Raw genomic sequence first — 12,562 nt, 5'->3', positions numbered from 1 at the left:
AGAGGCCATTCAATTGGCTGAAAGTGAGCACGCCTGTTTTGCTGATGAGTTTGATTGACAGATTCATTAGCCAATGGTGACATTAGTTAACCTGCCCATCTTTATTCATAGATGGGCAGGTTACCGTGTTAGCTTTAGCATGGCTCCTGTAGGTTTATTGTCTTCGGTCTTCAAAAATTACTGGCTTGTGCAACTTTCTTGTGGACTTTGAAGCAAGGCAACAGTGGTTGAATGCTGTTGCAGTGAATGCAGAGAATTGTCTCCTGGTGATGGGATTTGCAATGAATGTTTCACTCAGGATAGATGCAAATACTTGATCCTTATTAGGTATGATGCTAGTCATCCAACACCAATATATGTTTTAAAAAAACTTTTATTTGTCTGAATTAAATTATTATATATCTTTTACAGAACGATTTGTGTATGTTTAGTCTGTTTGAATGTCATAAAGTTCTTTTTACAATCTTTATGCTTTGTGGTTGTTTGTGCTAAAAAACGTCCACACTTTAGATGAGGTGCTGCAAAACAATTAATAAACTATTAACAAAGTTAATTAATACATTTGTAAAGCTAATAAGCAGTTTAGTAATATGGATTTAGAAGACAATGGTCTGACTTTAGATATTAATAAATCTTATTAACACTTTCAGGTATTTGCAAGACATCTATAATGCTAATAAATATCTTACTAGCATCTGACACATTAATAAAGCCTATTAATTTGTTAAGTTAGTTAATAAAACTTATTAAGCTTATGAACACTTAGGCTTGTGTCAGGCATCTATAATGCTAATAAATATCTTACTAGAACCCCAAACAATAATAATACTTCTTAATTTGTTAACAAAGGTTGTTAATAAATCTTATTAAGCTTATTAACACTGAGACATTTGTTAAGCACCTATAATATCAGTAAATGCATCATTAGCATCTTGAAAACATCCTAATAATAATGCTTGTAAATGTATTAACTAAGTAATTTAATAAACCTAATTAGACTTATTGTACTAATAAATATCTTACTAACACCCTATAAATTCATTTATAATGCTTGTTAATGTGTTAACAAAGCTTGTTAAGGAATCTTAATATAAAGTGTTACCAAGTCTTTCTTACACTAAAAGGCGTCATCAGACTTCAGAGCTGCTGACTTTCACGTTTCTTGTTTCAAATGCACTCCAAAAAAAGTTGGAGCTTAAGGCAAGGAAGTCTTGGGATTTTAGGTGGGGAGTTTGATTTTTTTTTTTAAATGGACAAAATAGTTCTGCTTTACAGACAAAAACCAAACCATCTGTGTGAGAAAAGGCTCAGAAGAATGAGGGAGCTGAAGCATTTGGTCCTTCTGGATGTGGATGTTTTGGCTGTATCCATGGCACTTTGAGACAACCTCAGTTTGTAAACCAGAGTTTTACAAACTCAATTGAATTGTAGCTCAAAATGTGTAGATGATACATTTGTAGTTTTAAGAAGTTTAACATGTTTCTCCAGTCATTTGGATTAAACTAAATTACTTCCTTTGTGATACAAATATAAAAAATGCTGTTAATCTTTTTATTTGTTTATTATGGGCAAAAAAACATTTTTTCTCAGGAAAATAATAATTTGTTCAGTGTTTAGTCATGTTTAGTCATTCATATTTAAGATCCTCTTTTTTATTCACCTCACTTCCTTCCCGCTCTTTCTCTGTTCTTGACCCCACCCTGACAAATCTACATGAAATTGAAGCACAGGGGAAGCGGGTCACCCAGCCGGCTAGGCTTTGTCTCTACATTTGTGAGGGGAGTCTCAATAATTCAAACAGGAGCGGGTCAGCACACCACGACGCTCTCAGGTTCCCTCCCAACTCTCAGGTGATGTTGCACAGCGTGGGGCCCGGGGCTGCAGGTAGGGACGATACATGGGCAGCTTTAGCATTGAGCTGCTGAGGCCATAACACCAATGGTTGTGCGCACACACACACAGCCCTCAATCACTGCTGCAGCCGTGTGATGCGTGCACACTTAGTGCCTTTGCAGAAATCAGTCTGGATCATCAGACGGACGGGGGTGGGGGAGATGAGGTCACTTTAAGTCTGTGCAAATCCATCCATCACACCAATGACAAATCTACTGATGTCTCTGATCACATGACTGCTGGCTTATAAGCTGTTTCCATGGCAACAGCACACCATCCATTAATCAGATGTGGTTTAAGTCACAGAAAGTATCAGCATGAATGTTGCACATGAGCAAAAAGATCAGCTTCCTCGATCTACTACCCAACAACCATCTTGTCCTCAACAAGACATTCAGACCAGTGGGGGGTGAAGGGGTCAGGGTTCAACTTTCTCTCAAGCTTCACTCATAAGCAAAACTTCCAACCGAAAGGGGACTTTAAATTGGATTTGGTTGAGTCTACAAGTGTATTTAATAAGAATGTGTTCCCACTGTGTGTTTAGAGTTGTTGTAAATCTGTTCTTTAGTTTCCATTACCAGGCTGTGAAACAGATTACAGGCCATAAAGAAGAAGTGTGCTTCTTCCTTTTGTTTTAAAAAAAAAACAACATTTAAACCTGTGCTCATTAAATAATTAGGCAATAAATCTGTCATGTGTTGTCATGGAAGTATGTCTGTTTTATGTTGCATATTGTGCAGTACTGTGGCCCAATGGCAGCAAGTAAACAAATATGGAGCAACTAGCTCAGACTTCCCCCTTTTTGAATGTAACATAACTTTTTTGTCTCTTCTACAGTCTGTTCCAAATTATTATGCAAATCCTATTTTATTAATCTTTCTAAATACTCAATGCAAATGATAGCATCATTTGCAAGTTCCTAATTATTAGAGTAAATATTACATATTATTGAACAAACCTCTTAAAGATAGCCAATTCTTTTTAATAAAAACCTTCAAAGTCCCTGTTCCGCATTATTACTCACAACAGAGCTCCACAACATTTGATAGACTCTAAGGAACTGAAAATGGTTATTTGTTGAATTTGCTGCATTAAGAGGTCATATTTCCTGAAATCTAAATCCATTTCAATCTATTACATCTTCATAGGTCAATACATTTGAAATAGAACCCCACATTTTGTAGCAGCTTCACTATTCTTTCATCCATTGAACTTGTGATTTTTTGGAAAGTTTCTGCTTGAGTTTATTTGCAGGATGTCTGAATATTCTCCCACATCCTGTTTGGATGTGAACTGCCTCCCAACCTCAGAGATATTTTACTTGAAGATGCTCCAAAGGTTCTGAATAGGGTTGATGTCAGGGGAGGATGGGGGCCACACCATCAGTTTATCTCTTTTTCTGTCCATAGCAGCCAATGATGCAGAGATATTCCTTAGACCAGGGGTCGGGAACCTTTTTGGCCAAGAGAGCCATAAACGCCACATATTTTTAAATGTAATTTCGAAAGAGCCATACAACACTGTAGTGTCCCTTTCCCACACTGTGGCACTGAGACTTAACCTCTTTTAAGGTTCTTTATTCTGGTTACTGTAGACCACAACAAATGCCGTAAATTAATTCATCAACTCCTGAATCTCTCCCGCTGAGACGAGAGCGCTTCTCCCAACTTTATATTCCCCCCTCCCGCTCCAGCCCTCCCATTACCCTTATTCGGCCCATAGCTGAACCCCATTGGTCCAAACTACCTAACAACAGGCTGAGCCACAGAACTGAGGGCCAATCAGATCTCTGCTTGATGCGTTTAATGAACTCCAGAACTTTTAATGCGACCCAACTTCACCCAGTCCAAGTCAGTCCACGATCATATGTTTAAAACTAAATATACAAGTGAATGTGTGCATTTGATGTAATTTCAACATTTTTAAAGTACAATAAGTCTGTGGATTCTTTTGAATAACATCGTTATGCTGTTGCTAATAAATGATGAATATTTCTCGTGGTAGTTTTGCTGATGGTCTAGTCTGGTTGATACGTGGTGAGTTTCAGCTTCATGCAGGCGTTGAGACTTTAAACGTGGTCGTAGGTCTGAATGTTCTGTAGATGTGAGACAGACTGCTCACATGCAGACGGGGAGCCAAACACACACTCACACGCTGCAGTGAGTGACGGGCAGCGGGTTTTACGTTTTTACAATCCCAGCGCGATTCACCTGCTGCCTGTCCCCACAACCCCTCACCCCCACCCTCTGCTTTCTCTCTCACACATCCCGTCCCCGCTACTGCGCGCTCTTTCTCAGAGACGGGAGCGCGCACTTTTAGGCACGGCAATTCACAGGTTTCCGGGTGGCACAAACTCTGTGAAATAATAGATAATAGTAAACTGATAGTTTTCTCTCCAAGGTACTCCGCTACTACCGCGCGCCTCTGGCATCGCATCTGGTCTAATGAAAAAAAAAGTATAATTAAAGATTTGTCTGCGAGCCACATGTGACCATCAAAAGCGCCATATATGGCTCACGAGCCATAGGTTCCCAACCCCTGCCTTAGAGCATGAGATGGGGAATTGTTATGCATGAAGACAAACGGTTCTTCTTTTTGTACCACAGAAGAAGGTGGTCAGTCAGAAACTCCACCTACTTTCCAGAGGTCATTCTCACACCTTCAGGGACCCTAAAGGGGTGAACCAGCTCTCTCCCCATGATTCAGGCCCAAAACACGACTCTACCACCTCCATGCTGACATCGCAGCCTTGTTGGGACGTGGTGGCAGTGACGTCAGGCAAGTGAGGCAGAGCCTCACCTGTCATAATGTGATAAAATAAAAAAGGTAAATTAAGTAAATATTATTTTCCACTGAGCTGTGTTAAATATACATGTTCAGTCAACTCAACACGTTTTCCACAGTTCTGAGGTTAAAATCGCAGAATTTGAGTGTTGTGTGATCACAGACGGAGCGGAAACTCCAGGTAAGGCTCTGAAACGCTGTGCCTCATGTCTGAAGGCAGGACTCAATGTTAACAGAGACGTGCTCTAGAAACACTGCTATAGGCCCACAGAAAAGGCTTTAGGTGAGGCATGCCTCACCAGCAGGGGGCAGATGTGAGCTGGCAGCTGCTTTGTAGCTACACTGGTGCTGTAGAAACAGAACAGACTAAAGGCCCGTACACAGCGGGACGAATATTCGCCAGGCGTTATTCGCCAGCGTTTTTCGCCACGTTTTTTGTGTTCACACCCAGGCGATTTTCGCTGACGATGAGCCGAGCGAACATGCAATTTCATTCCCTGACATTAGATGGCGCTTAATGTAAACAGAAATACTCCTGTACACAAGGTGGCGCTGCGCAACTTTAAGCTTCTTAAAGTCGCTTTTCACTCAGAAGAGACCAAGTATTTACGCGCTTGTCAGAATCATACAAAGAAAACATTAATATTTCAAGCACCAGTAGCTCCAACTGGTGCTTGGTTCGGGGATATTTTAGAATGTCCGTCATTATTTCTTCGCGGCAGTGTAGACGCTACTTGGCGTCTATCTTCTTCGCTGGTATGTGTGCTCAGGAAGGCAGTTTTGTGTTTGAGCGCCCCCAAGTTGTGTTTTACTGTAACTTCAGGAGCTCCAGACACGTGTGCAAAAGCGCCATTCTCATTGGTCGAATAGAATTCGACGCGACGCGTCGAAAAAAAAAAAACGAACCCGAAGCGTTTTTTTTTTTTTTTTTTTTTGACGCTTTGACGCGTGGCGTTTTTTCGCGTCGGTGTGCACACTCACATTGGTGCCCTTTGTTTAGTCACGAGGCGTTAAACGCCGGAAATCGCCGGCGAAATTCGTCCCGGTGTGAACGGGCCTTAAGGACGTCTTTCTCCACTGAAAGGAAGAAACTCATATAAATTAAAGGAAAATAAGGAAGACTTTTCCAACAGATCATAGAGCTTTTTGTGAAGAAGGATGATCGGAGCATGGACTCAAAAAGTAAGGCCAAACATGTTTTTCAATGATTCTTTTTTAAAAATAACATGGGAGTAAGTGGAAAAATGTAAGTAAAATCATTGATTTTATTTTATCATTTTAGCAGACATTTGATAACTGATTTAAGCTCAAGACTTTGAAGTTGGAAAACCACCAGAAATAGTTACTGAGGGTCAAATGTGTGCTGAACACATCTGTATACTTTCATTTGTTTACAGTACATATGAATAATTTATACACAAGAAGAGTGTTCTATTCATGTCTATGAAAGAAATATTCTCTGTAGAAGAAATATGTTCTTGTGTGTATTTTATATTCTGATAGCTGCTGTTGGATGAATGCTGAAATATTCAGATCTTTCATTGTAAACAGTCGGTGCCTCACCAGCCATCAACCTCACTGCACATCACTGCATGGTGGCCATCCACCAACCATCCATTGGATCATCTGGACCATCCAGGGCTGCACGGGACTCTTCACGTTCGTGTGGAACGTCCTTCTTTAGTAGTTTTTCCTTTTTATTGAACTCACTTGCCAGACTAATTATTAAATGTGTCTGAGATTAATGTCAGTGATCCAAAGACACCAGACACACAATATCATCTATGAGTTTAATTGAAAAATAATGAATTGTATCTTTTTGACACTTAAATACAATTTGCATAATAATATGAAAAGGACTGTATACTTTTGTTTACTTGAAAATGATGAATGAAATCTTGATGTTTTCAATTCTGACTTCTGCTAACATGATCCTGAGCCCAAGCTTGGAAATCACATCCGGCTTAAAGAGAGAGCAGCTAACAGCCAGTTCACCAAGTTCTGGAGAGCTGATGATGGGAATCACCACACAAGCTGTCATGAGCCAAACTACTTTTGATTTACAATTCAATCCATTCACATATTTATTGCATTTTGCAGTTTTCAATTTGAGTAAATCTTTAAAGCTTTTTTAAAAGGAAGATTTGGAATTTTCTCCAAATAAATTAGGAGTCAATCCAAATAAAGATCATATGACTCTGGTTGTAACAATATATCTAAAAAAAAAAAGCCAGCAGCGTCTTTCTATTTATTGAGCTGATGGACAGGACAAGTTTAAAAAAAGATGAATTTTAATAATAAAGTATAATCCACACCGGTGTTTTTCAATCAACACACTGGTAGACTCATCTGAAATGCTCTTGACATTCAAATAAGTAGAAAAAAAAACTACCCGGACCAGGATCAAACCACAGAAAAACTTATACTGGGAGTGACATCTTTTCTGGATTTCTGGACTTCCAGGAACCCGGTAGATGCCTCAAGCAGTCATTCTCCAGAACAGAAAGGAGCCAGAGCTCCCCAGCACAAAAAGAAGCGGGGAATCACCGTACTCAATTCCAGGAACACGTCAGGACCTCAATGCAGAGCTCAGGTTACCTGCTTTTGGCACAGGACCCACACCTGCAGCACAGGAGCACCCACTCCACAAAGCAGCTTCACATTGTTGGGCAGTGTGGTGATGGTGTTTGTGTGCACCACACAGCAAAGCTTTTAAAAAGAGTTGAACTTGTTTCTAGAAAAGACAGTAAATGACCCTAGAGGTAGCTGTGAGAATCTGTCTGTGGCTTTGTTATCAACGTTGAGTTTTGTGTCGTTTACAGCTTCACCACAGCTAACGCTACTGAGAGGTCACTGACCATAGGGGTTCACAGCCCAGAACAAAATAAGCTCAACACCATGGGGGTCCCAATCCACTGCGACCTGTCACTTCTATTAAACACTAGGGGTGTAACAATTCATTTGGGTCCAAACAAACAAGTAAACTAGAATGAATGTCAAATCAATTCACATGTTAGTTTCTAAAGTTCAGCCCACTGTTGTTTTTCCACATCCAAAGAATCCAAAGGGAACATTCTTAGAACATTCTAGACACTGGATGGTCAACGAACAACTTGCCTCGAAAAGATCGATCTGGTTGGATAAATCGATTTATTGATTCACCATTACACCCCTATTAAACACGAATATAACAAATACAAATAATAAACCTGTTTGTTTGTACATGTTTCTGTATCTGTATGTTTGTGCGTATGTTTGTATGTGTTTTTGCATGTTTGTGTATGAGTGTGTTTTTCTTTATGAGAGTGTGTGTCAGTGTGTTTATTTGCAGGTTTCTGTATCTGTATGTGTGCAAGTCTGTGTATATTTGTGAGACTGTTCCGGCGTCTGTTTGTGCGCGCGTGTGTGTGTGTGTGTGTGTGTGGGTGGGTGGGTGTGTGATGGCCATCTGAAGTGGCAGCAGGACAGATGGTACGTAGGTTGGTCTCCATTTGACTGCCAAGACACACGGACCCCTGTCTTGTATGTGCATGCATCAGCTGTGTGTGCACAGGTCTCTCTCACACACACACACACACACCCACCCACACACACACACACACACACCTATAGGGGACCCACAGAACAGAACAGGGTCAACAGAGATTCTCTTGTTTTGCCCCAAGTTCAGTTTCTCAAAGTTGTTTCAGTTTCCAAAAATTCCTAAAGTCAGACTCTGCTGCTGTTAAAATGAATCCAGCTGTGTTCCACTGTCTCTGTAGACAGAAATAGATAACAATGATAAATCATAAACTTTGATAAATGACATGAAAGTCTATTTGAGAGGTCACACTGAAGCCAGAATAATCAGGACCTCCCCTGTGAGAAGTTGGACCCTCAAACCTGTCTGAACCCCCTTTATGATCAGTGCATATGTGTCCATAAAAAAAGGTGGAGAACCTCCACCCGTGAAAGTTGTTCACATAATTTCCCTCAGCTGGAATTTGGCCGACCGTGTGTCGGAGCATCCCTAGCGGGGCCCCTCTCTAGGCGGCTCCGCGTCATGGAACATTCCCGGAACCAGCCAGCGCGCCTCCCATCGTCCTCCGCCTCAGACACGCAGAGTCACTCCCGTGAGGCTGACTCCGAGTCCTCTCCCAGAGAGCGAGCAGGGGGACGCGGCTGCGTGTCAGCCAATCTGAGGAATGTCCTGAGCGCAAACAAGGAAACACCGCCGGAGCGCGTTCACGTTACCTCTGAGCTATTCGGACGCTGCGCGCGCAGCATAAGTGATCCAAGGATCCATTAATGGTTAGGCTTCAACAGGTGAGACGGTCTTCGGTCTCCTGATTTACTGAAGCCACGTGTGTTTTTAAAAATCCACTTGAGCGAAGCATGAGCGCAGAGGTTCCTGTTCGAGCTTCCGTTGCACAGTTTCACATCCACCAACGCGCCTCCCGCCCGCCCGCCCGCTCGCCCGCTCGCCCTCTGCCTCCGTCCTCCCCGGCTTCGCAGCCAGGCTGTGGCCGCGTAAGCTGCTGCAAATTCCTCAGGATATTACGCAACCCGGGTAATCTGCATGCAGCGAAATGCTGTCCGGGGTATTCCCCCCGCAATGCCGTGCCCTTATAAGCCAAGCAGAAAATCAAGACACAAGCTGTGCGGTCGGTCATGGCGCAGAAAAGCCCGCTGACACGCTCTTTTTCGCGAAAATATCGAGGAAGCTTCCTCTCTTACCTTCAGTCTGCGCTCCGGCTGCGCGTTTCCGAGATGACAACAAGCCGCAGCGGTGACAGAAGTCGATCCTGGACGGGCTGGACCCCGACAGGCAGCCCAACAGGCAGCCCGGCAGGCTCGGTTGTTAGAAATCCACAGCGGTCGAGGAAAAGGAGTGACCGGCGCGAAGACGCCACCGATCGGCGGAAAGAAAGTTGCGCGTAAAGCAGGAGATCCGCTCCTTCTCTGCAGGCAGACCGAAAGTAAATGCGTGCGTCTGCCTGTGTTGTGAGCGCGTACCAGGGTGAAATCAGGAGACACGTACACGCGTCCGCGCGAGGGGGTTATTCCAAGCGCCACTTCCCAGAATAGCAGCACAGAGAGGAGTGAGAGCGCAAGACAGGGGCGTGTGTGTGCGCGTCCGTGTGCGTAGGCGCGCGTTGAAGTGTTTGTGTGCGCGCGCTTGTGTGACGTCGTCGGATCCCCCAATGCGCAACCAAGGCAGAGGGAGGGGAGGAGCGGTGGCCGAGGAGGAGGCAGTGTCTGGCGGCAGAGAGCGAGCAGGCTTCCCCGGTCACCTCTGGAGCGACCTGTCTGTCTGTCTGTCTGCTCGGATTCCCCGGTCTGTCTGCGCATTCACCATGACGGCAGACTGTTTATGACTACAACACTGCAAACATTAACTTTAGCATCACCATATTACACAGATTAAATGAAAATGATTTGATTCATTAAAAGCCCAAATCCATTCCAACAGCTTGACAGCAGAAAGCGCTTCATTTCTCCAGACTCCAGTTAGCCAGTGATGAACGGACAAGCCATCCTGTATGGAGCCCCAAACTGTTCATAATTAAATAAATAAATACAACCTTGTGTAAATATTATTACAATCAACCAATAAATCTCTCATAAATATATAAAATGATCATGAAATTGTGAAAAACTTACACACAAATTTTAAATTAGCCATTATATCATCAAATATATTTCATGTTGCTTTAAAAACCTGTTCATTATTTAAAACAGCATTTTAGAATATTAATTTTTAATGATGTTGAATATTATTATCTTTTTGGAACTCTGATTTAAAAATCAATATTTTCCGAAGTAGCTTTGTTTTTATGTCACATTGCTGTTTTTCACAATGATTTATTTTTGTCAGAATGAGCTTTTTCAGCAGAATGAGTCTATCTGTCAATCAAACCAGACAAGGTGGAGACACTTGTGATTGGCTACTCCTTTAGTCAGAGAACAACAACAACCCCCTAACTACATCATCAAAGAGGCTTCGGCAAATGTGCACACCCCTCAACACTAGGTGGGAGTATGCACATCAACACATCCACAGTGTTGCCACATTCGGCGATTTCCAGCTAAATTGGGTGGTTTTGGTTCTAAATTTGTGGGTAAAAATGGCTTTGGGTGTCTAGACATAATTTGGGTGGTTTTAGGTTTTACTTCATCTTTTTCTTTTTTCTCATGAAAATATATTAGCGGATCAAGTTATGGTGCTATGGTCCGGTGTGCCTGATGTGTTGTTGAGTGACTTCTGTAAAGAGGATGAAGGAGAGGACAGCATGAGAACGGTAAGGAGGGAAGTGAGGACGTGAAAGAAGACCCCCCCCCCCCCGAATAGTACAAAGTGCAGTTATGTACAAAGAGACATGCTTATGAAGAACAGTTTATACTGCAAGCTACCAGCTACGTGGAGGAACATGGGAATAGAGCAGCTGCAAGAGAATTCAAGATGAATAAATATATTTTTACAAGTGGAGGAAGCTGGAAAACGAACTCCGGCAAGACAAAAAGACGCGGCTGAGTTTTCACGGAAACACGGCAAGGTGGCCCGAGTTAGAAGACCAACTAGAGCAATGGATTCATATTCAGAGAACAGCTGAGAGAAGCGTATCTACAGTCTCCATTGGACTGAAGGCAGGAACGCTTGCAGAGGAAATGAAAATTAAACATTTTCAAGGATGTCCGTCATGGCGCTTTCTTTTAATGAAACTGTGCCATCTTTCCATCCGTTCAACGACTATGGTAGCGCAGCAACTTCCAGCAGACTACCAGGAAAAGCTGTCCATCTTCCGCTCCTACTGCAGTAAAAAGATGGTGAACAGGGCGTTTAAAGTAATGTTACGAACGGCGTCGGAGCAATGGATGACGGATGCCGAACACACTTTTACTAAGACTGGGAGGCAGCGCCGGGTTTGTGAATGGATTGTAGAATCTTAGGCTAACGTGCTTGCTTGCTCTGTTCTTCAAGCTTTCACAAAGCCGGCATCATTGATGAGGAGCCACACGGCAACGAATCGGACTCTGACAATGATGAAAGGAAACCTGGCGTGTTTGATAGGAATTTAGCCCAGCTGTTCATTTCAGATACCGAAGAATTTGATGGATTTTTGGATGCTGATTGATGACTGAAAAAAAAAAACTAAATCACAATCAAGTCAGTTTTGCTCCTACTGCCTTTTACAAACACACACTATCATGCATGTTTTACCCGTATGTTTTAAAGTGGCCGTGCCTCAAAACATGCTCCTTTTGTTTGTGTTTAATACAGAAAAAGCACCTATAAATTTCAGATGACTCAATGGGAACTTCAAGATGTGGATGACCAGAGTTTTAAGAAACCTCCTCTGTGGTCCACACAAACCGGTGCTCAATTGCTCTTAAACGAGCAAAAACTGAGTCATAGATGTTTGCATCTTCTGCAGCAATTATCAAGCTGAGCATTTCCAAAGTGTTATAAACGACTCAAAGTAGCGTCTGCTGACAGATTGTTAGTATTTGATCCGCTAATTTCAGCAAAGCCGAGCGGATGTCAGCAAAATATGTCATCTTTCTGACTGGCACACCGCAGAGCGGCTCTCTAGGAGTACGAGTAGATGTCAAGTTGATTAGCTGATGTGCGTTTAGACCCCACCCACTCTCACTGATTGACAGACAGACTCATTCTTCTGAAAAAGCTCATCTTGAAATAAATAAGTCATTCTGAAAAGCGGCAATGTGACATAAAAACAAAGCTACTTTAGAAAAGATCGGTTTTGAAATCAAAGTTTCTGAAAAAAGCCGTAGAATTATAATATTCACCATGATTAAAAATTAATATTTTAAAATGCTGTTTAAAAATAATGAACAGGTTTTTAGAGCAACATGAAATATATTTAATAATACAATGACTAAT

The 12,562-nt window shown here is 42.2% G+C and overlaps 1 protein-coding gene across 2 annotated transcripts in view; it reads right to left on the bottom strand.

Moving 5' to 3' along the window:
* The window catches only part of hivep2a (HIVEP zinc finger 2a), a 100,000-nt gene extending 90,240 nt beyond the window's left edge, over positions 1–9,760 (bottom strand). For both annotated transcript variants that reach the window (XM_020714615.3, XM_020714613.3), the window contains exon 1: positions 9,394–9,760. The gene's annotated coding sequence lies outside the window, so the exon portion shown is untranslated. The remainder of the gene's footprint in view (positions 1–9,393) is intronic.
* Between the last annotated feature and the right edge of the window lie 2,802 nt (positions 9,761–12,562).

This window comes from Oryzias latipes, chromosome 24, assembly GCF_053564925.1.
Source record: "Oryzias latipes strain Hd-rR chromosome 24, Olatipes_Hd-rR_3.1".
Taxonomy (NCBI): Eukaryota; Metazoa; Chordata; class Actinopteri; order Beloniformes; family Adrianichthyidae; genus Oryzias; species Oryzias latipes.
The sequence above is the reverse complement of the archived record's forward strand: the minus strand, read 5'-3'. Positions and strand labels throughout refer to the sequence as shown.